Source organism: Ixodes scapularis, unplaced genomic scaffold, assembly GCF_016920785.2.
Source record: "Ixodes scapularis isolate PalLabHiFi unplaced genomic scaffold, ASM1692078v2 PGA_scaffold3__209_contigs__length_174095766, whole genome shotgun sequence".
NCBI classification, from domain to species: Eukaryota; Metazoa; Arthropoda; class Arachnida; order Ixodida; family Ixodidae; genus Ixodes; species Ixodes scapularis.
In genome coordinates this window covers 144,772,398-144,794,304 of record NW_024609868.1, presented here as the reverse complement: position 1 = coordinate 144,794,304, position 21,907 = coordinate 144,772,398, and the positions used below count along the sequence as shown (strand labels likewise).

Here is a 21,907-nt window from a genome sequence, read left to right as displayed (position 1 = left end):
TTGCAGAGCTGACAGACCTGTGAGTGGCACAAGCCATGGCATGGCCTTTGGGAACCAGGGAATCGAGATTTAAAAAGTAGCACAGAAATTGGAGGCGGGTGGTGAAGGTGGGCAGAGTTAACAGAAAACAAGGATGAAGGAAGTTCGTCGCATGAGGCATCTATGTCCAGTGCATATAATTTTGAGTGTGCTGTAGTTGGCTACTCAAAAAAATTGTTACTTAAACGTAACTAATCGCAAATCTCTTGCAGTTTCCACGGCCCACAAGCCTGCAGGCGCCAGTTCATTCTTGTTCAAAGGTGAGGATTCTAGATTTTCTGGATTGCTCTGAAGCAGCAATACTGAAGCCAGACAAGCGGTACGGCATATTTAATTGACGGAGCCCAGAACGACTGGGGACGCTTTCACTGAAGCTTGTTTTGCTGCAATACACGCTTGTATTGCAGCAAAACAAGCTTCAGTGAAAGCGTCCCCAGTCGTTCTGAGCTCCGTCAATTAAATATGCCGTATCGCTTGTCTGTCTGGCTTCAGTGTTGCTGTAGGCGACAAAACATGTGCCAAGTTTTGTCACAAGAGGCATATTATGTCACGCACATGTAATTTTGATTTTATCCGGCTTAGTGTGCTGTAGGTGGCTGGTCAAAGAAATTGGTACTTGGACGCAACTAATCGCAAATCTTTCTGGCAGTTTCCAAGGCCTAAGAGCCAGCAGGTCCCAGTTTGCTTTTCCTCAGAGGTGAGAATCCCAGATTCCCGAAGCAGGAATACTGAAGCCAGACGACCGGTACAGCATTTTTAATTGACGAAGCTCAGAACGATTGGGGGCTCCTTCATTGAAGCTTATTTTTCTGTAATACACGCGAGCGCTATTGACGTATGCCTAGTTACGTCGCAAGAGGTTATCTATGTCCCGCGCATGTAATTTTTTAAATCTTTCCGACTTAGTGTACTTGAACGTGACAGCGCAGAAAAAATCGAACTCACACCAGACACTCAGGAAGACAAGCACACGCGCTGAACTTACAACTCTTGTGTATTCGACTGCTTCATTTTTCTCTTCAGCGTCTGGGTTGACTTTTCAGAACGTGATAAGTAGAAGAAGTAGCACGAAATACAAAGGAAAATTCTAAAGAGAAGGCAAAAGAACAGTAAAAGAGAAGACAAATAAAGAAACGGAAGAAATATCTATACGAAACACATTTACAAATCGTCCCTCTCCCTCATCGCTATCATTTAGATAGAAATTGCTGCTCTTTGGTCGACAGTGCTATAGAAGGACTACTTACACACTTGTCCTTCAGCTGTGCTATCCTTTCCGCTTCCATTATTTCTCTAGTCAATGCGTCTCTACTCCTACCTATTACAGAACAATTTTCAAAATGTGCTATACAGCCACAATCGCGACAATGGATTCCCAAGTGTCCAGCTACGACTCGGTGGGTGTTATAAAAATGCTCTCTTAAACGATCATTCAAACACGTTCCAGTCTGGCCTACATACTCTCTAACACATGAGAGTGGGACAAAATATACAACTCCCTCAGTACAATTTACAAAGCTCTTTTGGTGCTTTTTCGAACTACCAACTTCCCGGTGTGCCGATCCGTTTACCTTCCGGCACAGGCTTAGAAGCTTATTTGGTGCTGAAAAAGCAACATTAATGTTAATGCAGTTACCTATCTTTTTTAGACCGTGCGAAACTTTATGTATATATGGAACAACGGCCGTCCTTTTCTTTTCTGTATTGCGTTTAGGTCGTTCACCCCATCTTATTCTCTTTAATAAATCCTCTGCCACGGCTGTAAGTAATGCACTAGGATATCCTGTTGACTTCAACCTGGCGATTTGAGCATCAAAGCTAACCTTAGTTGAATGAATACATGACTTATTGCTTTTCAGACCGCGTCAGGATTTTTGCAAGGTGGTTTCCTTGAACTGCTCACCGTATATTTTAAATCTATGTTTGCATGTTGGGAGGGTAACACCTTTCTCCAAAAAGCAGGGGTATGCATTGGTTCATGCATAGTACCAGTTTTGAGTAACCTTTACCTCGCGCATCGGGGCCGGATCCTTTCACGTAGCTTAGATGCTTCTTCTGTTGTGAAGGTGTTTCGCTTTGTAGATAATTTTTTGATTGTGCTAGATTGTGCAGCTAAGGACTTTCAAATATTAGTCTCTAATGTTCTTTCCTGTTGTAAATCCTGTATAGATCCACCAGAAATCACTCATGAGCTCTCCACAGAAGGTTCCTTCCAGTTCTTGGACCTCAGATTAATTTTTTCGGAGCATCATGTATGTTGGTCATACAAACCGAGAGGGAAGAAACCTCTTAATTTTCAGTCAGCACACTCCAAGCTTGTTAAGCGAGGCATTGTTAAATTATGTCTCACCAGTGTGCTTAATAAGTCTTGTATTCATTCACTTAAGGTTAGCTTTGATGCTCAAATCGCCAGGTTAAAGTCAACAGGATATCCTAGTGCATTACTTACAGCCGTTGCAGAGGATTTATTAAAGAGAATAAGATGGGGTGAACGACCTAAACGCAATACAGAAAAGAAAAGGATGGCCATTGTTCCATATATACATAAAGTTTAGCACGGTCTAAAAAAGATAGGTAACTGCATTAACATTAATGTTGCTTTTTCAGCACCAAATAAGCTTCTAAGCCTGTGCAGGAAGGTAAATGACGGCACACCGGGAAGTTGGTTGTTTGAAAAAGCACCAAAAGAGCTTTGTAAATTGTACTGAAGGAGTCGTATATTCTGTCCCACTCTCATGTGGTAGAGAGTATGTACGCTAGACTGGAAGGTGTTTGAATGATCGCTTAAGAGAGCATTTTTATAACACCCACCGAGTCGTAGCTGGACACTTGGGAATCCATTGTCGCGATTGTGGCTGTATAGCACATTTTGAAAATTGTTCTGTAATAGGTAGGAGTAGAGACGCATTGACTAGAGAAATAATGGAAGCGGAAAGGATAGCACAGCTGAAGGACAAGTCTGTAAGTAGTCCTTCTATAGCGCTGTCGACCAAAGAGCTCCAATTTCTATCTAAATGATAGCGATGAGGGAGAGGGACAATTTGGAAAAGTGTTTCGTTTAGATATTTTTTCCGTTTCTTCATTTGTCTTCTCTTTTACTGTTCTTTTGCATTCTCTTTAGAATTTTCCTTTGTATTTCGTGCTACTTCTTCTACTTATCACGTTCTGAAAAGTCAACCCAGACGTTGAAGAGAAAAATGAAGCAGTCGAATACACAAGAGTTGTAAGTTCAGCGCGTGTGCTTGTCTTCCTGAGTGTCTGGTCTGAGATTAATTTTGCTGCGCTGTCACCGGCAAGTATGGTTCACCAACTCGCCCAAGCTTCCATCCTATCGACTTAGTGTACTTTACGGGGCTACTCAATGTAATTGCTACTTGAACGCAACTAATCGCAAATCTCTCTCCCAGTTTGTCCCAGTTTCCACGGCCTACAAGCAAGCAAGCACCAGTTCGTTTTTCCTCAAAGGTGAGCATTCCAGATACTTTAATTAGGTGCACGGTGTAAGATAATACTCTTCAGGTGAGGACAGCGCGCTCTTGGCCACGGCCCGATGAAGTTCGCCCTTCACACTCTCTCACTTTGGTTTCAAGCAACGCCAGCAGGTGACTCGTCGACCCGTGGGCACGTTCAAGACGGCTCGTGCCGCCTTATGTACCACACGCGCAGAGCTCCAGCGAGGTTGTCACACGTGCAGAAAGACCATGGTGTACCGGGGTGTCATGACAACGAGATAATGATTTTTTGCTGTCACACAGTTCCGCCGTTTGGCCGCCGGTGACACTGTCAGTCGCGGGCACGGTGGCAGTCGAATGATGCAGTCTTTCGGATGCCCGTCGAACGAACACTATTTGATTCCTCGTGCCGCGCGTTCAGCCCCGGCGTGTCCTCACCTAAAGAGTGTATCTTTCACCGTGGTTAGGTGCAAAGCAGGAACTGTAAAGCCAGACGAGCCGATAGGTTTATTTAATTGACGGAGCTCAGAATGATCCGTGGCAGTGGAATGGAAGCTTATTTTTTCACAATCAAACGCAGACATAATTTTGAATCTATCCAGCTTAGTGAAGGATTGCTACTTATTGCGAACTAATCACAAATTTTTATTTTGCAGTTTCTATATGGCTACAGCTAGCAGGTGCTGCTTTCATTAAAAGGTGAGGATTTCACATTCTGTTTTCAAACAGCAAGTTTTTGAATGAGGGTCCTAAACAATTAACTTTCTTTTGCAGTAAATGCCAGATCCTCCAGTTCAGGAATATGTTAAATATATTTGGTATGGATAAGCCCAGTGTTTTGCTTCTTTATTTATCATTTGACAACAACAACACTTTTTCTTTTATCACTCAGAAATACACACAAGAAGAGACTGCGTTGCAAAGAAATGTCGTGCTGAACGTGATATTCCAACTCGCATATAGTTTTATTGGTAGCCGATATAATATATTGGATTCCAATATCCATAATACGCTGAGTATATTGGAATCGTAAACCCTTATTGGATCCCCATACGACACATGGGGATCCAATAAGGGTTTATACGGTATTGGATTCCAATATTTTCAGCGTATTATGGATATTGGAATCCCATAACAAATCCTTATTGTAATACAATACAATAAATGTAATGTTTTCCAATACACTGTCTATATTGTATTGCAATACAATAAAAAGATATTGTTTACCAATATCCATAATACGCTGTTTATATTGGGGTTTTCCAATAGGGAGGGCTTTTTAGGTAGTGATTGAGCATGTGTATTCTTTATTAAACAAAAGCTGTAGTCAGCGAAGGTAGTTTATCTGACACCTTGCAGTGGTTTAGTTTTCTGGATACATGTTTACAATTGGTCTATTAAGTAGACGGTTTTGTACTGGCGTGGCTCAAGTTAGGCTTTTATTGTCGGGGCCTCCCATATAAAGTCTATCATGACTCTGCCTGCTGCCGGAATGGTTCTCAAAGCCTTTCCTTTGCATAAATTGCCAATATTCCATATTTCAATGCAATAGAAATAGAAAAATGTGTATGTATGTTGCTTGAAAATTATTCTGGGATGTGCATGCATATATTTTTGCTTCATTTTCACATTTAGCAACAACAAATCACTTTTAGTCACCTGTTTGACCTCCGTGACCTGCTCCAAAACCTACTTCTACGGCTACAAAACTTATTTTTGCTGCTCCCGAGCTGCTCTAAAGCGAGCGTTTTACTGCTCCAAAACTGCTCCAAATTGGGACTTTTGCTGCTCCCAGCCCTGCTACAAAAGGCTCTAGCCCGCTTCCACCCCTGAATATGGCTAATCTGTGCCAAACCTGCGCAAAAGGACCAATCTTGGTCGCCTTTCAAAAACAAAACTAAACTGAGAACCGTAATTGAGCATGCGTTGGCTAGGTGGCACAAGACGCTGCCCGACACAAAGTACCCTGCATCAATCATCTATGCAGTCTTGCATGATTTTTCCCGCCGTCTCGCGTTTCGCACTCTCGTCGTCTCAAGAATCTCATCTCGCGTCTTTTTTTTTTTTTTTTAATATTTTAGTGATAGACGCGGCCGTGTGCGCGGACACTCCGACGTTAGTGTGTCGGGTTCCAGACTTGCCGTCATGCTGTGAAACAAAACCACGTTTTTACGTGGCAAGAGTTACTTTGTGCTCACAAAGCTCACAAAGTAACTCTCGTCGCGCGACGTCGTGTGTTGCCGTCCCCACTTTGCTGCAGATATAATGCTTTCTAAACTGAAACGCATCGACATTCCTGCTCTTGTTTAAATCATACGCTGCTATAAAAATCCCTCTTTAACTCAATGACTGCTGTGTCGAAATAATAATTACCTAGGTTTCTCTCGGTGGGCTTTCTCCCGAGAGGGACCCCGGTACGTGAAAAATCTGCCGCGAAAGAATGTTGATGATGAGAAGTGACCTAAAGCAAAGAAGGCAATGCCTGCACGCTGAACCTGCACAGCACGCTTGTTTGTCTCGAGTTCAGTCGTTGCACAAAGCGCTCCAAAAACTTCTTGACCCTGGCTCGCAATGTCTTGCATCGATACGCTCAGGTCCTTTTTTTTTGTGTGTTTAGCTTGTACCTCGCCCACCGGCCTGGCAAGCACGCACCGCTGGACTGTTTGTCGTATGCTGGACAGTTACATTTTGTACATGTATATTATTTTGGGAACCAGTTGGCGACAAAGCGGAGTGGCATGGTTTCGGTTTCGGTCGAACAGCCGTTGTCTCTGCTCATGCGACGAAGCACGTCTAGGTGCAAGCCTGCCGAAGTTGCCCTCACGTGCATGTGAACATGATTGCACGAGAGGCACCATCCAGGACGCTTGCAATCTAATGTCTTGCGTTTGCTTACTTTTTATGAAGATCTGCCACGTTGAAAACCAGTAAAACGAAAGCAAGTGTTTTTTTTGTTTTTTTTTTCAGAATTGCTTGGCAACGCTTACAGCACTGTATACTTGTGGGATGTCTCAGCAGCAAAAACACAAGCAGCGAATTCCGCCCAAACACGTCGCATCACAACACAACACAAAGTGCCCTTCGTTTGTCCAGCATTTAAAACAAATATTTTTTTTTCTAAGAATGTGTGCTCCAAAAGTCACTTTTTCTGCTCCGAAACACTGTTTTCGCTGCTCCAAAAGCCACTTTTGCTGCTCCAAAACACACTATCTTGGCCGCTCCAAAGGCCACATTTGCTGCTCCAAAACACTGTTTTGGAGCAGCAAACACCTAAGTGCAAGACCTAAGCACAAACTTAGTGGGACTTGAATGTGCCTATTATCAGTGCTGCATTTGAAATCAGAATGGCAGTGCCCTTATATCTGTCCTTTCAGTAAATTTTACATGATATAGTTCCTTAAGCATCTGTCCCTTTGCAACATGTCAGGATTACAAAATTGTCAAATGATTTTTAATAATTTTAACGACCACATTTTTTTTTCAAAGTTCAGTTTACACTTTAGGGACAGCGACCATCCAGTGGTAGTTTTCAGCACTTTAGAGACGTCTGGAGGCAAGTTGGCTCACCAGATAGCAAAATTCGTTGTCATAACACCGTTCAAGACCAATTATTGGCTACAATTGGAGGACGACGACCATTCCGAGGTTGTTTTCATCATTTCAGAGACGTCTGGAGGCAGGTTGGCTCACCGGAAAGGGAACTTTGTTGTCATAGCACCATCTAAGATCAATTATTGTCTACAATTGAAGGACGACGACCATTCCGAGGTAGTTTTCATAATTTCAGAGACATCTGGAGGCAGGTTGGCTCACCGGAAAGGAAACTTCGTTGTCATAGCACCGTCTAAGACCAATTATTGGCTACAATAGGAGGACTACGACCATTCCGAGGTAGTTTTCATCATTGCAGAGATGTCTGGAGGCAAGTTGGCTCACCAGAAAGGAAACTTTGTTGTCATAGCACCATTCAAGACCAATTATTGACTTCAATCGGAGGCCGATGACTATCCCGGGGTAGTTCTCAGTACGTTGGAGCCATCTGGAGGCAAGTGTGGTCACAAAATAGAGAACTTGAATATAATAGCACCATTCAAGACCAATGATTGACTATGATATGGGGACGATGACAATACTCTGATTATCTTCAGCATTTGAGTTTTCTCTGGAGATCCCTCATTGCCTTGCAGAAGTGTCTCAACACCTCTCGCGGATGTGTCTCAACGTCATTCTCAGTCGTCGAAATGGATGGGCATTGGCTCCTTTATGACTGCCACTCGTGCATTCTTCATAGAACTTCTGTATCCATTCAAACGCATTTCTTTGCGAGAAAACATTTACATTTCCATAATACTGTGCACAAAGTTTTTTTTATGGATATCGGTATATTCATATATATGGAATTACTGGACACCCCTTCATATCACGAGAACGATGACTGATTCACTTGTACAAATTAAGCATGGGACAGCCATTCTTCCTAGCACCTCAGTCCCAACTGAACTGATTTAACAGATTCAAGCCTGCACAGCAGTGACTGGAGATACAGCAACCTTGTATGAAAAGTGCCGATAAGACTGTGCAGCCAACAGAAGGTGTAAGTTGACCAAAGTGAAATAAGTTTTTAATCACCCTCGTACGACATGGATCCTTCGTAACGTCTGCGTTCTGGCTCCAACCATACTTATTCATTGTTTAGTTTACTTCATGAGCCAATCTTAGTAACGGTATACATATAGCATTTACACCAAGACACTCTTTGTGGCTTTGTTTTAAAAAATGAAAGTTACATTAAAGCGGTTTTGCGCAGGTGAGGTATACGGCCAAGGGAACATAGTATAGGGGGCTAATTGTAACGATCAGTTGGCTAATTAAGTAAAATTCGTTAATTAACTTTTTAATAAATGAAAATAGACATGTGGTTCCAATTAGAAACTTGTTCAGCGTCACCTAAGGCCACTATATCAACTCTTTTTCGAAAGATATAACGCAGGGGCTGTATATTACAGCGTTCCATGAAAACGCTCAATGTGGACGCGTTTCTAGGTTTCGATTTGTTATTGCAGTGCATCTCTGCTCCCACGGTCCTGCTCGACAGTGGCTGAGATGTGCAACACAGTTGCGCCCAACTTCCCTCTATGCTACAAGGTAAGCGAGGGAGTGGCTTTGCGCCGCGACTACAGGAGGAGGAGGAGGAGGAGGGAGGGGAGGGGAGGGGGAGGGGACAGGATTGCGGGCGCAAAGATGTGCTCGGATAAGTAAGCGAAACCTAGAAACACATCCAAATTGAGCGCTTCATTAGAACGACGTAAAATGCTGCCCATGCTTTATGTTCTAAAAAGAGTTGATTTAGTGGTTTTCAATGGCGCTTAGCAAGTTTCTAATTGGAACTATGTGTCGATTTTTAATTATTTAAAAAGTTAATTAACGAATTTTAAATAATTAGCTGACTGATCGTTACAATTAGCCCCAATACTCTATCCCCCTGGCTGTATAACTCATCTGCACAAACCGCATAAGTGTAACTTTCACGGCTTTTTAAACAAATCTGTTAAGTTTTGAAAGAAACACCTGGTATATCTTTGTGTAGGTTAAAACTTTCCTACTTTGACCTTATTATGGTCATAAAAGTCAAAATTAAATGGGTTGTTAGCCTTCAGAGAGTGATGAATCAGTCAGCTATGAAATTAGACTGTTTGTGTCTCCACTGCAGAAAGAAAACTTACCATATGCAGCATGACTGCTAACTTGGGGTCTTTACATGTAACCTTGTAACTTGACCTTCTGACTTTCTTTGTGCTGCATCAGTCATTATTTTGTTAGCTCATAAAATTGAAGATAGTTAATTTTAGGTTAGTTCAAAAAGCAAGCTGCATTACGGTCTGGTTTCTCACTTATTTTAACTAGTCAGTGTTACGTAAAGTTTCCCCAGATTGGTAAAGTTCCATCTTTCTGTGGCAGTCGTGCATTTCATTCCTCTGGTTCTATTATGCTGTTCTAATTTCTATGCCTAGGTGTTGAGGGTTTTTCTAAGTGTCTGTTAGTTCTGTCTTTTAGCAAACAAATACAAGCTGTGCCTTAGACCTAGACATTGTACAAAGTTTCTTTTCTATTTCACCTGCTCTGCCTCAGATCTCAATCATGAAAACCAACACTAGGATTATCACATTAAGCTTAGGTCATTTATGACCTACATGATTTTCCAAAATAAACCATTCAGATTCCCGATCAGCCTTCATAACCATTTCATGTTTTTGTTAGTACCTGAATTATTTCCTTAAGAAAATAGATGAGCAGATGCTGGAATAAGCAAGGCTTGAGTCTAGGGCTGGGGTCCAATTGCTTGCCAAGGATAATTTAACCATACATATTTGTATAAAAAATTTCCAAGTGCAGCCAGAAAACAGAAATACTGGGTATTTTCATGATGCCTACTTCACAACACAACTTATGTGCATTGCAACAAAGTGCACCCCAAAAATAAAAGTAAATATTGTATTCAATTTTGACAACAATTTAAATATATCGAAGTGCAAATACAATTACTGAACGATTATTAGCTTCTACGGTACTGCAGAACATGTTGTAACATCTTACCCAGAGGGGCATGGCGTGTGAGCTGTGGCACAGTACACTGCCTGTCTCCCTAGTTGAACGTAAGGCGGTGGCGGTCTTTGAAGTATGAAAACTCACACTAGGTCATCACATTGTGTCTATGAGAACAGTCATCTCTTCGCACTACCCGCCACAGCCTGCCCTAATACAGTGCTGAGCAAATCTCGCATCTTAGTCGTTATGATTTCTTGTCGCCGCTACAAAGTGCGGTCACCAGATAAGTTTCGACTGTAGAACGACACAGTTTTCCGAAGCTAAGATTTTACTCGGGAGACAAAGAAACTTCTCTTAAAAATTGTCCTAACACTAAAAAAAAAAAAAATAGCCTTTTCGTTGCATTATTGTTTAAATGCGTTGTTCACCGCAATTTAATGACAACGGAAGAATGGGGCTACAATCGGCTGATCGCCGAGATCGTGCACTGCCGCTATTCAACGCGCTGATTGGAAAAAGGAAATGCGTTGAAAGTAAGAATCTGACGTTTACAACACCCTGTAACGCCGAATTAGAGCACAGCTCTTAAAGAAGACGAGGGAAGGGTACTGAGGGGAGGGTATACCCCCTTTACCTGCTCCTCCTCACCCACTCATCCTCCCTGCTACTCCTCCCCTCCTCCTCATCTTCCTTCACCTCCACCTCACCTCATCCTTCAAGCTCCTCTCTCCTCCCCTCCTTCCTTCTCTTCCCCCTCCTCCTTCCTTCCCTCCCCCTCATCCTCCTCCCTGCGCATTGCATCATGGGTAGTGTTCCATAATGCACCGTGCGGTTACGCCGACTCCACTCAAGCCGGAAGCGGGTGCCTAAGAGCTGCGCTCTAAGATAAACAAGGTTGTAAATAGCAATACGTTACAGATATGCGCAAATAACTGCATACGAATAAGCACGCTGAAATAAAAACCAATGGGAAGATGGACGTGAGCTGTGCGTGAGCCCCACATCTGCATACCTTCCCTGGTTAGGGCTAACACACACTGAGACTGGAAAGTCAACTTGAAAACGGGTCGATAAACACTTCACATAATATTTTGCATCTGTCGCAATCGAAGGTCATTTTGTTGAGGCTCTCACGCTGCTGTAGCCTAAAACACTTTGTACAACCAATTTCGTCCACCGTGTAGACCGCCACAAACCAGCCGGCATGTTTTAAATCCAGGATTAAGAAATGACCAAGTAAAGTACCCGATGTTGAGCGCTCACGATAGGCATGGTTTAGTGCTAGGTTTAGCGATAAGTGATTTTGGTGCAACAGAACAAAACCAAAACTCGGCTTAGGTTCCCTGCTAAGCTCTGATTTGCGTTAAGCTGCATTGGTGCAACTGGCCCTAAGTCTCAGACCGCCGCACCTTACTGTCACGACCAAGAAGGCACCCAAAACAGGCAGTAGAAGATGCGGGAAAGGCCGTCGTCTGCTCTCCGCTCCTTATCTGGGAAGCAGCTTTACCGCATTGCACGCGGAGAAGCCGTTGTGGCATGCCGATAGAGGCGTTCGGAGCGCTAACGACAACATGCCGGCGGAGATGACGGAGAGAGCCTAGATTTAAGAGAGGGAGCAGTAAGTGCGCCTGCATTTGATTGTTGCCTGGCCAGTCTAGCGAGAAAACTGGGCAAGAAAAGAGGGACATAAAATATAATACAGATGACCCAGGCTTTTAACTTGCAACAAAATATATATTGGCTTCAAGTTGCTTCCCAAAGCTCCATGAGGGTGTGACACAAAGAGGGAGGGGGAGAGGACGGTGAATGAGAGAAGCAGGGGGCTATGTGCCTATGCCAACAGCTAAGCATATGCAGCGGGAAGTAGTCTGCTGAGTGTCAAGTGACATGACGCCATTGGCTACGATATGTTTGCTTTTTGAAGCCTACATTTTACCTTTTTCTTCCCTTAGTGAAGGCACCTGTATTGTTTTCAAACGTGAATTCTGTTGTTTGATTATAGGGAATGAATTAGATTGTTGCACTTCCATTTTGTGTTAGTTCAATCAATCAATTAATCATTTTATTTGCACCTGTACGAGTACAAATGCTGGGAGGCAGACAAAAAGCCAACAGTTGTTTGCTTGACAAGGTATTCTCTTTCATCTTCTTGACAAAGCGAGCTACAAAAACAGCGAAGAGATAACTATCATATGTCTCAAGAGATAAAAACAGGAAAAAACAAACAAACAACAGATTGAACACTTGTAGGTATGACATTGTCGTGAAAACACTTATTGGTTTGAGAGCCCTGTGTTCTATTTCAACATAGAACACATGGTTGTGCACCATAGAAGTGGAAGTTCGAGAACAGTGATAATATGCAACCACCAGCTCTGCAAAGAAATGCTGCATGTAAAGCATACATACATTGTTATTTTCAGCAGGAGGTCGCATTTTTCGAATGTGCTCTCGCTGCACAAGCATTTATATAGCAGATGCATCTGAGGGTTCTGTACTCAATTGATAGTTATTTTTTAAATTCTGAGTATTAGAAGATTTGTACCTAACAATCCATCTTATTTTCTAATAGCACCCCAGGAGCTACTATCGCCCGAAGATGTCACAGGTGGTCATGATTCTTTGAGGCAGCGGAATTTCACCGGTAAGTTGCCGCCGCCCCCCCCTCACCGACGTTTTGACATGTGTGCTTGCCTCTAATGGCCCTTTCAGAAATTTGCATCAGGAGCTGTAGCTTTGACAGCATCCGTTGCAAGCACGTTGTCTGCAACGACCACAGTGTGTTGCTTGGACACACATTTGACACAACTTCAGCAATAGACTTTTTGCTAATTACCCAAGCACCAAGGGGAATGCTGGAAACGTAGGTACACATGCTGCACACGCTTGCCTTCTCTGCATAAAGGATTCGAGGCAAAAAACCAAAATAGGGTTTCGAGGAATGTGTGTGCAATGTGCTATTTATTTTAGATTTTTACCTTTGAACAGATTCGCTTGCAGACACCAGCACATGCAGTGTATGTTCATACATTCTCAGCATTCTCTTTTGTGCATGGTTAATTTGGGATATGGTCTATCCTGACGTATATGGCAGTATATAGTGTTATTTCTGTGACTGAAGATTCTCTATGGCCATCAGCTTTTTCTTTTATTGGCCATGCCTTAAAAAACGTCTTTTCAAAGTATGATTGGAAGCAGGTAGGTGTTTTTGTTTGTATAGGCTTGATGTTGTTATTATTCCCAGGACATCATTCTTGCAGGCCTAAATAGAAGAGCAAACTGTGATTCACCGCACTAGAACTTGAATACTCCAGTCTCACCGCATTCTTGTGTTGCAACTATAGAAACATACAATAAGTTTCCTTGTGCAGTGTATTACTGCAGAAGAAAGCAGGCATGGTTCACACACTTGCAACTGCCTACAACCGGCACGGCAGTCATAAGCATTTATAGAGGTTTAAAGCCAGTCTTTTAACCTCTCCAGCCAGAAGCAGTCGCAAGTGTGTGAAACAGCCTTTGTGCCTGTTTTATTTCTGTTAATCACTACCCCTGGAATGAGATCAGTTGTGAGCAATTGAAGCAGCACCGACCGAAACCTAGTTCAGGCCAACATCTTTATGCAAATTTTTAATGCACATTCACAAGCCTGTTGAAAGCATTTTACGTGCATAATCTTTTTCTTTCAAACTCACTATAGATATAAGCACTGCATTAGCATGACTCTTCCCTATTTGTTAATTTTTCAGCACACAGTCGCTGACCAACATACTAAAGCAGGCTCCTCTGGTCCGTGCAATTTGCTTTGTAAGCAGTCTGTCAACTGAACCTTCAGTCTATGTCCAATCTGATGTTGAGGTTGGGTATACTGTCCCTATCACGTGAGCAGATAGCTGAAATTGTAGCCACAAGGCTAGCTCCCTCCTCCCTGTGAAAGTAGGGTGTTTTTCGGGTGGCGGATCTAAGGTTTGGGAAGCCAGTGCTTTCCTGTGGCCCTTTCAACCTTCCCTTGACACTTCTGCTTGTACAGCGCATGCTGACAGCTACTTGAAGTATCTTTTTGGTTGTAACGTTTGTCTCGACCACAGTTTTCAAGGGCATAGGAGAATAGTTTCATTGATTAACCCTTAACTTGACACTGTAAGTCAAGCAGGCTGTCATGACCATGCTCATCTCTCATTGGTGCTGTATCTTCAGAGTTTAATGTATTAGCTGTTAATTGAAAGTTGGCTTTGAGGCAAGATGCCGAGTTATTAGGTTGTAAACCAGACTGAGGTTCCTGCAATTTGACTGAGGCTTATTGTGCTGCAAGATCAGTCTAGGTTCACAATACCTGGGTGGTTGAGATGAATCTTCAAAGTTTTGTTCTAATTAAATCTGTATGATTTTCTTTTTTAGCACCTTTCAAGCTAAGTAGTTAATGGCTTTTTTTGTGCCTTGTCTTTTCAGCAGTGCATCTTTAACACCTTCAGTTTCTTTTCTACTGCAAGCCTGGTACTACAGCTTGTGGCCCGTGTAGAAGAATAGAGGGGTGAAACCAAGGCTCAAGTGACTGTGGACTCATGGCCCTCAGACAGCTAGAGCACCAGACCAGGCACAGACCAGAGCCATTTATGCTCCACTTCTAGAGGACATGTTGCAGTTTGAAACTACCAAGACTCATGGAAGCTGCTGACAGGAGGCTGTTGGTATGTTCAGTTTTATTCTTTAGTGGAATTACTTCTTGGAGCATTGTAATTATTTGTGTAATAATGGCAATTCCCTGTTTAATATCTGCAGAATATAATTGTTAGATATACATCCTTAGCCATTGAAGATCTGGAACTTTCCACAAGTTCTGGTGGCAACCACATAAAATTGCAGTCATGGAAAACACCAAGCCATATAGAATTTCTGGTTCTAACTGACATCTATCGAGAATCACTCCTCTGGTAGCATACCTCTTGACTTAAAGGGGCCCTGCAATCATATTTAAGCGTCTACCTTCTTTGCGGTTTCCAAATCTATTTTGGTTCGGGCAAGGCAGCGGGCACGGAGAGAGTAACTAAATACCAGTGCGTTATATTTTAACCGGACGATGTGGAAACCTCCTCCACCTACGGGGGCGACCTGCGGTGCCGAAAGCGCGCAATTTGTGTAGTCTACTGGTCAGACCCGCTAAAAGCTTCTTTTTAGTCGAAATACAAAATATAAGTGGCGCGAACCGTTTCAGATATTTATGAAAGTACTTTTTGTTCAGTATTTTAGATCAGAAAATAAACAAATGCAGTTTATAAAGACGGAAACAAGAAATGACTCGTCGACATATCCACCACCAATCGGTGGAAAAGGCGGCGCATACTAGAGGGGTAGTGGGGTCAGGCACCGATGAGCGGCGAGTGTAGAAAGGTCTCCGATGTACGTGGCGGCGCTGCGGTCGTATACGGTTCGAGGATCCGACTGGTTCCGAGCGTTTCGAAGGCCTTTGGCGAGCAGATTTGGCTTGCGATTTGGCCGTTTGGTGGTATGGTAGCGCGAAGTGGCTGCCTTTCTGAACTGATTTTTAACTCGTGTTTGCTATCGTTGGTGGCCAATGAAGTGTCATGCCGAATCAGTGTTTAATCGTGCAGCAAGTGCAGTGCGAGCCACCCTGGCCGCCCGCTTCATACAGCCTAGCCGGAACATGCTTTAGTGGCGCCCTCTCGAGCCATCGACACGGAGTGCGGCAGCCGTGTGTGCTTGTTGAGCTCACTAATCCTGCTCTAGTTCACGACCACTCAAGCGACGAGGACGTCATGAAAGAGGGTTTTTGTGCTTGTTTTTGTATTTTTAATTTGCCTATATCTTTTAAAATAAAGTAAAATTCGTGAAAAGAACAGTTTCATTAAGATACGACATTCAGTGCACTCAGGTTCGGTGCAAATTAAAAACCAGTACAAAAGTCCTTGCAGGGCCTTTTTAAAAATCAGCCATGTAATCCCTGTACATTAAATCAAATCATTTATTGCATCTGCAAGTACAGATGTCGAAACCACGGACAAAAAAGCCAATCTTTGTTGGCTTACTAGGTCCGGGCCCCGAGAGCTTGGCAGATGGTGACGGAGATGCAGGAAAAACAATCAGGGTAATAAATGTATACAGAAAACGCGTTAACTAAACGATTAACATAACTTAATACATGTTATACAAAAAGTAGGTACATAGGTTCAAAGATAGAAATTCACCTCACTATTGTTCTATATCACTCAGCATGATATCTTCAAACATCATTAGATACACTGAGCCTAATATGCTCCTAAACAAAAATAAGCACAGATTTAGAAAGACATTATCATTCAAAATACAACTTTTGTGATTTATACATGACATTCAATTAAATTTGCAACGTAAACAACAAACCGTTGCTATATTCAGTGGTAAAACTGCTGCGCTAATTGCGCCAAACTGTGCCAGAATGAATAACCTGCTACATGCTGCTCTAAAGGCTGTATTTGCGCGCAATTTGCGTCATGTCTGCGCCGAAAGGGAGCAGTTCTCGAAAAGGAAACTGAAAGTGTCTGGCACGGGACAAGCGATGCCACTGAAAGTTAAGAAAGTAGTTTTTTTTTCTTGATGCCTAAGTAGTATGTGCGAAGAATAGAGCTACGCGAATATTTTAATTTTCTAATAGTAGTTTGAAATAATATGGTGATATTCGCTTAAAAAATTAACTGCAATATTCATACATTTCGAAGTGTTGATTGCGGTGGGTTAGCCCCCTTGAGTGCGCTTCTCCTCAAACACAGTTGCACTGCGGAGAAGCAATACCCATGAAGCTGACACAGTGATCTCGCTACCCGCTTCGCCGCAGCTCATTCGCACGCTTATGCGAAAAGCACATCTTCAAACTAGTATGGTGCACGCGCAGGCCTAATGTATATTAAAAGAAAAAAACAAAACAAAAAAACATAAAAGTTTTGGGATCGTTATTATTACATTGCAGTAAAATCTTCAAAATTTAACTGTGACTATTATTCAAGGGTGTATGTTAGAGTCCGTTGCAAGTCAAGGAGGTAGGGTGAAGGTAAGACGGGCCGGGGCAGAGGAAGCAGACGGAACACTTAAGAGAGATTTCCCCCTCTCTTCTCCAGCATTCCATCTGCTTCCTCTTTCCTGGCCCGTCTTACCCTCACCCTACCTTCTTGAGTTACAACAGGCTGTAGGCAGCAATGTTCAAAAAACCTCTGTTTATTGTTTGTGCTTTTTTTAAATTCAGAATCAACAAAAATATTTTTATATAGGCACAAAATTTTTAAAATATTTTATGTCAAATTTGTCATTTACTTGCCATCCCACTGTAGGTACTGGACGTTCTGAGGCTACAGTCTATAAATATAGCTAGATTAAATTTAACTACTCATAAGTGGGCAATTAGGAACAACCTTCGTGAGTCCAGCTGAATTTTTGTTTAAGCATGGTGGAACAGTAGTAAAAGGCATGGAGAAAGGTGCAAAAAGTCTTCAATATTCAATTAAAAAATATTCGACCGAAAGAACTATTACTATTCACTTTGAATTTGCTTGAAACCCAACATCTATTTTTGCTCATGCCAAATGAAGAGTTGTCGTCTTTTTCTTTTTTTTTTGCGAACGGTGCTCACATCGATCGCAATGAATAGCTACCGCTACTCGTGATCGGTTAGAGTAGCTATGTGCTCCGCTTAGCTGTTCTATGAACAGCAGCAAGTTGAATACGAGGGAGGGCAATGTGAGGCACTTTCAACCATAAGTGTCCGTTTGATGTTAAATTTGTGACAATTACGTCACTGTAATAAAACCCGCTACAAAGTAGCCGAAAATATCTTTTTACGTTAAACACAGACTGAAGATGCCATCGGTACTAATAATAGGTTAATTGAGACTTCTACAAAATTGCTGGCGTATGACTGTTCAATAAATAAATAAATAAATATCTGTACAGGCCAGGTCCTCTGTGGGCATAACACTTCAGTCTCCCAATGCTCCAACAGCTACAGTCTTTTCTATGGGCTAACTTTCGAAGAGATTGTATAAAACTTTCTGACATGAAAGCTCAAAATTGTCTGCTCCAAAACCGATTTTTTCCTGTTACAAGAGCTGCTCCAAATCACCTCTTGTCAGTTTCACCACTGTATATTCCTAGACTTCTCAAAAGCATTTGACAGGGTGTCTCACAGGGCCGTACCCAGAAAAAAATTTCGGGGGGGGTTTTTGGCGACAACGGCGGCCATTTTGAAAGTGTCTATTGTCTTATTTTCACCTATGAATCATGTGCATCGGTGGTATATAATGGAGAGTTGCAGCAAACCGGAGAACCGGTCCCGGTTTGGTATCCGGTAGCCGACCGCGCCACTGCGCGTGCGCAGAGGTGGAGATTAAAATCGGCTGGCTGCAAGTGCACCGACCAGGGCCGTACCCAGAAAAAAATTTCGGGGGGGGTCAGAACCCCCTATCTCCCCCCCTGGTTACGGCCCTGGTGTCTCATAACCACCTTATCGTGCAATGTCACAATTGATCCCTTTATTGTTGCCTGGATTTTCTAATTTGTTTCCAATCAAGTTAGCCGCCTCGGTGGCTCTGAGACGACAGCGCCGGCCTACAGATCCCCAGGTGGCGGGTTCGAATCCCGACCGAGGTGCCCCCACAATATGACGGAGGCTTATTGCGGAGAAGGCGCCGTGTAACCGAGCTTTCGGTTGCACGTCAAAAGATCCCCAGGTGGTCAAAATTAATCCTCAGTCCTCCGCTGGGGCGTGCCAGATGCCCGTCGTAGGTTTGGCACGTAAAACCCCTAAATTTGACTGACTTTTTTTCCAATCAAGTTCAATGCACTGTTATAAATAACTTCATGTGATCCAAGTCCAACTTAACATTGGGCATTCCTTTAGAAAACATGCTCAGACCGCTTCTTTTCCTAATCTGTATCAATGATCATCCTTTTCGTGTTGCGTCCACTATCTGACTTTTCACAGATGACTAATTTACTCCTGTCACAGATGGCGATCATCACTTATCCTTGCAAACTGCCTTATTATCCATAGCGGGTTGGTGTGATAGTGGCTGTTGTCCTCGAGGATAAAGAAATGCAAATTGCTTACATTTGCTCAGCTTTCATTACCATCTTTTTATGTCTACAGTATTAACGATACCATAATCAGCACATTCTTGTTTTATAAATATGTTTTTCTTTATATAACAAGAAATTTTACACGGATCACCCGCATTAGACCTACTATCGGTAAGGAAGACAGCGCACTTCACTTTCTCCTGGACAATTTAATACTAGCCCCTCCTAATAATAAATGCGTTGCATACCTTACCTTTGTATGCCCTAAGTTAGAACATTCATCATCTGTATGGTCTCCATGGCAGAACTATCTTGCTGAAGAATTAAAACTTCTCCAAAAAAGTTTTACAATTTAGTTATTCTGTCTACTCTTCTTATACTACAGTGATGTGATTGCTGCGCCAAGGGCCCAACCCTGCTACATGCTGCTACATTTTGCCGAAATATGGGTGATCTGCGCCAAGCCTGCACCAAAGGACCAATTTCGGTCGCATTTCAAAACCGAAACTAAACTGAATGCTGTAATTGAGCATGCGTGAGCTAGGTGGCGCAAGCGTCCGCCCGACAGAAAGTACTCTGCATCAATTGTCCGTCCGGTCTTACATGGTTTTTCCTGCCGTCTCTCGTTTCGCGCGCTCGTCGTCTCGTGGGTTTCGTCCGTCGGCTTTTTAAAATTGTTTCAACTGTAGACGCTGGCTTGTGCGTACGCTCCGACGCAAGTGTGCCGGATACCAGCCATGCCGTCATGCTGTGAAACGAAACCACGTTTTTGCGCGGTGCGAGTTAGTTTATGAGCTGAAGCACTCGCTCCTGAAATCAAAGGCCGTGGGAAAACTATATTTTGTCCCTGTCTGCCAGTCACCGTGGTCGCGCGAACTCGAGTGTTGCCGTCCCCACGTCACTGAAGGTATGGCGGTTTCTAAACTGTAACGTAAAGACCGCCGCATGTTCATCAACATTCCTGTTGTTTAAATCATACTCTACTACAAAAATGTTTCTTAACTCAAATACTGCTGTGTCGAAGTAGTGATTACCTAGGTTTCTCTCGGTGGGCTTTCTTTTCAGAAAGACCCCGGTACGTGAAAAATCTGCCGCAAAAGAAAGTTGAAGAGAGCTGAGCTAAAGCAAAGAATGCAATGTCTGCACGCTGAACCCGCACAGCACGCTTGCTTGTCTTGAGTTCAGCCGTTGCACAAAGCGCTCCAAGAAATTTTTCACCCCATGGCTCGCGATGTTGTGCATCGATGCGCTCAGGTTCTTCTTTCCCGTGTGTTTAGCTTGTTTAGCTTCTGTCACCTGTATTCACCAGGCACGACTAACCAGCGCCATTCTAAGGTTAGTAGCACGACTAAGTAGTCGCGAGCTAAACGAGAAATGCGCGTCTAACGAGCAGATTATGTTCTGCAATATTCACGAGCGCGAAGCGAGCGGGTGACTATCTATTCAGAACTAACAAGCGGAAGATACGTAAAAAGATAGGACACGGATATGCATATTTCAGCGCAACTGCGTAAATGGGTATTGTTTCGTATAAAAACTAAACTTTAAATGTTTATCAGGAAAAAAAAAAGTTACAATGAGAGACATGTTGTCCGAGACAGTTTTACAAAGAAAAATTTAAAAACAACACCAGGGAGAAACACGGAAGCCGCATTGCCAGCGACATAAACAAATATGAAAGCGCCGGTAAACATGTTTTTTCTTGTCGTCCAGCGCCCTGCTGAGATCTCTTTAGCGGTATCTCGGTCCACTGAACATGGCTATTTACGCATTATTTGCTTCTCCAATTCTTTCTAGATGTGCCCCCAGGGTTCCGAGAGAGTAAGGGGTTCGTTAGCGCTGGCGGTCAGCGGTGCTATACGCGTTGGCCATGGCACTGAGTCGCTAGTCACCCTCTAAACACGGGCTAAACTAGCCCTACCCTATCACTAAGATTTGTCAGTCGACTCCTCAGTCGCGCGGGGCGACTATGCCCTAAACACGACCGGAGAAAACCAAGCGCTCACCTAGCGGCGACTATCGCTTGCCACGTGATAATTTTAGTCGATGACGTCACTAGTCAGTGGTTAAACAGGCGCTACTCGCGCCTGGTGAATACGGGTGCGTTTTTTGTCGTATATATGCTGGACAGTTACATTTTACTTTGCATACAATTTCGGAAACCAGTTGGTGACGGAGCATAGAGTCATGTTTTTTTTTCGATCGAACAGCCATCTCCGCTCGCGCGACGAAGCACGTGCAGCTGCAAGCTTGCAGAAGTTGCCCTCATGTGCATGCGGACATGAATGCACGGCAGAGGCACCCTCTGGGATGCTTGCAATTCATTGTTTTACGTTTGCTTACTTTTGACGAAAATCTGGCACGTCGGGATCCAGTAAAACGTTGGCGAGCGGTTTTTCGGAATTGCTCGGCAATGGCCTTAGCAATGTATGTATACACTTGTGAGATGTCTCAATGTCTCTTTGGAGGCATTGCATGTGGACATTCATTACTAGCCAAAGGCAAAGCGAGGCTTACAGCAGCCTTGCTAAGAATTACGAAAAGCAAAAAAAACAAAAAAAAACACCCGCTAGTCGTAATGCACTCTTGTCTTGTGTACAATTTCGCATTTCACTGCAGTAGTTACGTGTTTCATCAGCCTAAGACTGCTTCCATATATTATATGACTGGTCAACCTAATGCTGTCGATATTGACTACTAAGCTGGTCATTTTCAAATAAGGTTTAATATGTCCAGTTTCGTTTATATTTATTTATGATGGGTACATATATATGTATAATTTAATTGAAGCATTGTGAAATCGGTCATGT

General features: G+C 43.0%; 1 long non-coding RNA gene across 7 annotated transcripts in view; it reads left to right on the top strand.

Moving 5' to 3' along the window:
* The window catches only part of LOC120850036, a 75,019-nt gene that overhangs the window by 28,416 nt on the left and 24,696 nt on the right, over positions 1–21,907 (top strand). For 3 of the 7 annotated variants that reach the window (XR_005718055.3, XR_006078131.1, XR_005718051.3), the window contains 3 exons: positions 8,555–8,636; positions 12,610–12,681; positions 14,484–14,722. This is a non-coding gene — a long non-coding RNA (uncharacterized LOC120850036). Of the gene's footprint in view, positions 1–3,446; positions 3,505–8,003; positions 8,086–8,554; positions 8,637–12,609; positions 12,682–14,483; positions 14,723–21,907 lie in introns of all 7 variants that reach the window. The other 4 variants (XR_006078130.1, XR_005718053.3, XR_005718052.3 and 1 more) reach the window with 3 other exon arrangements.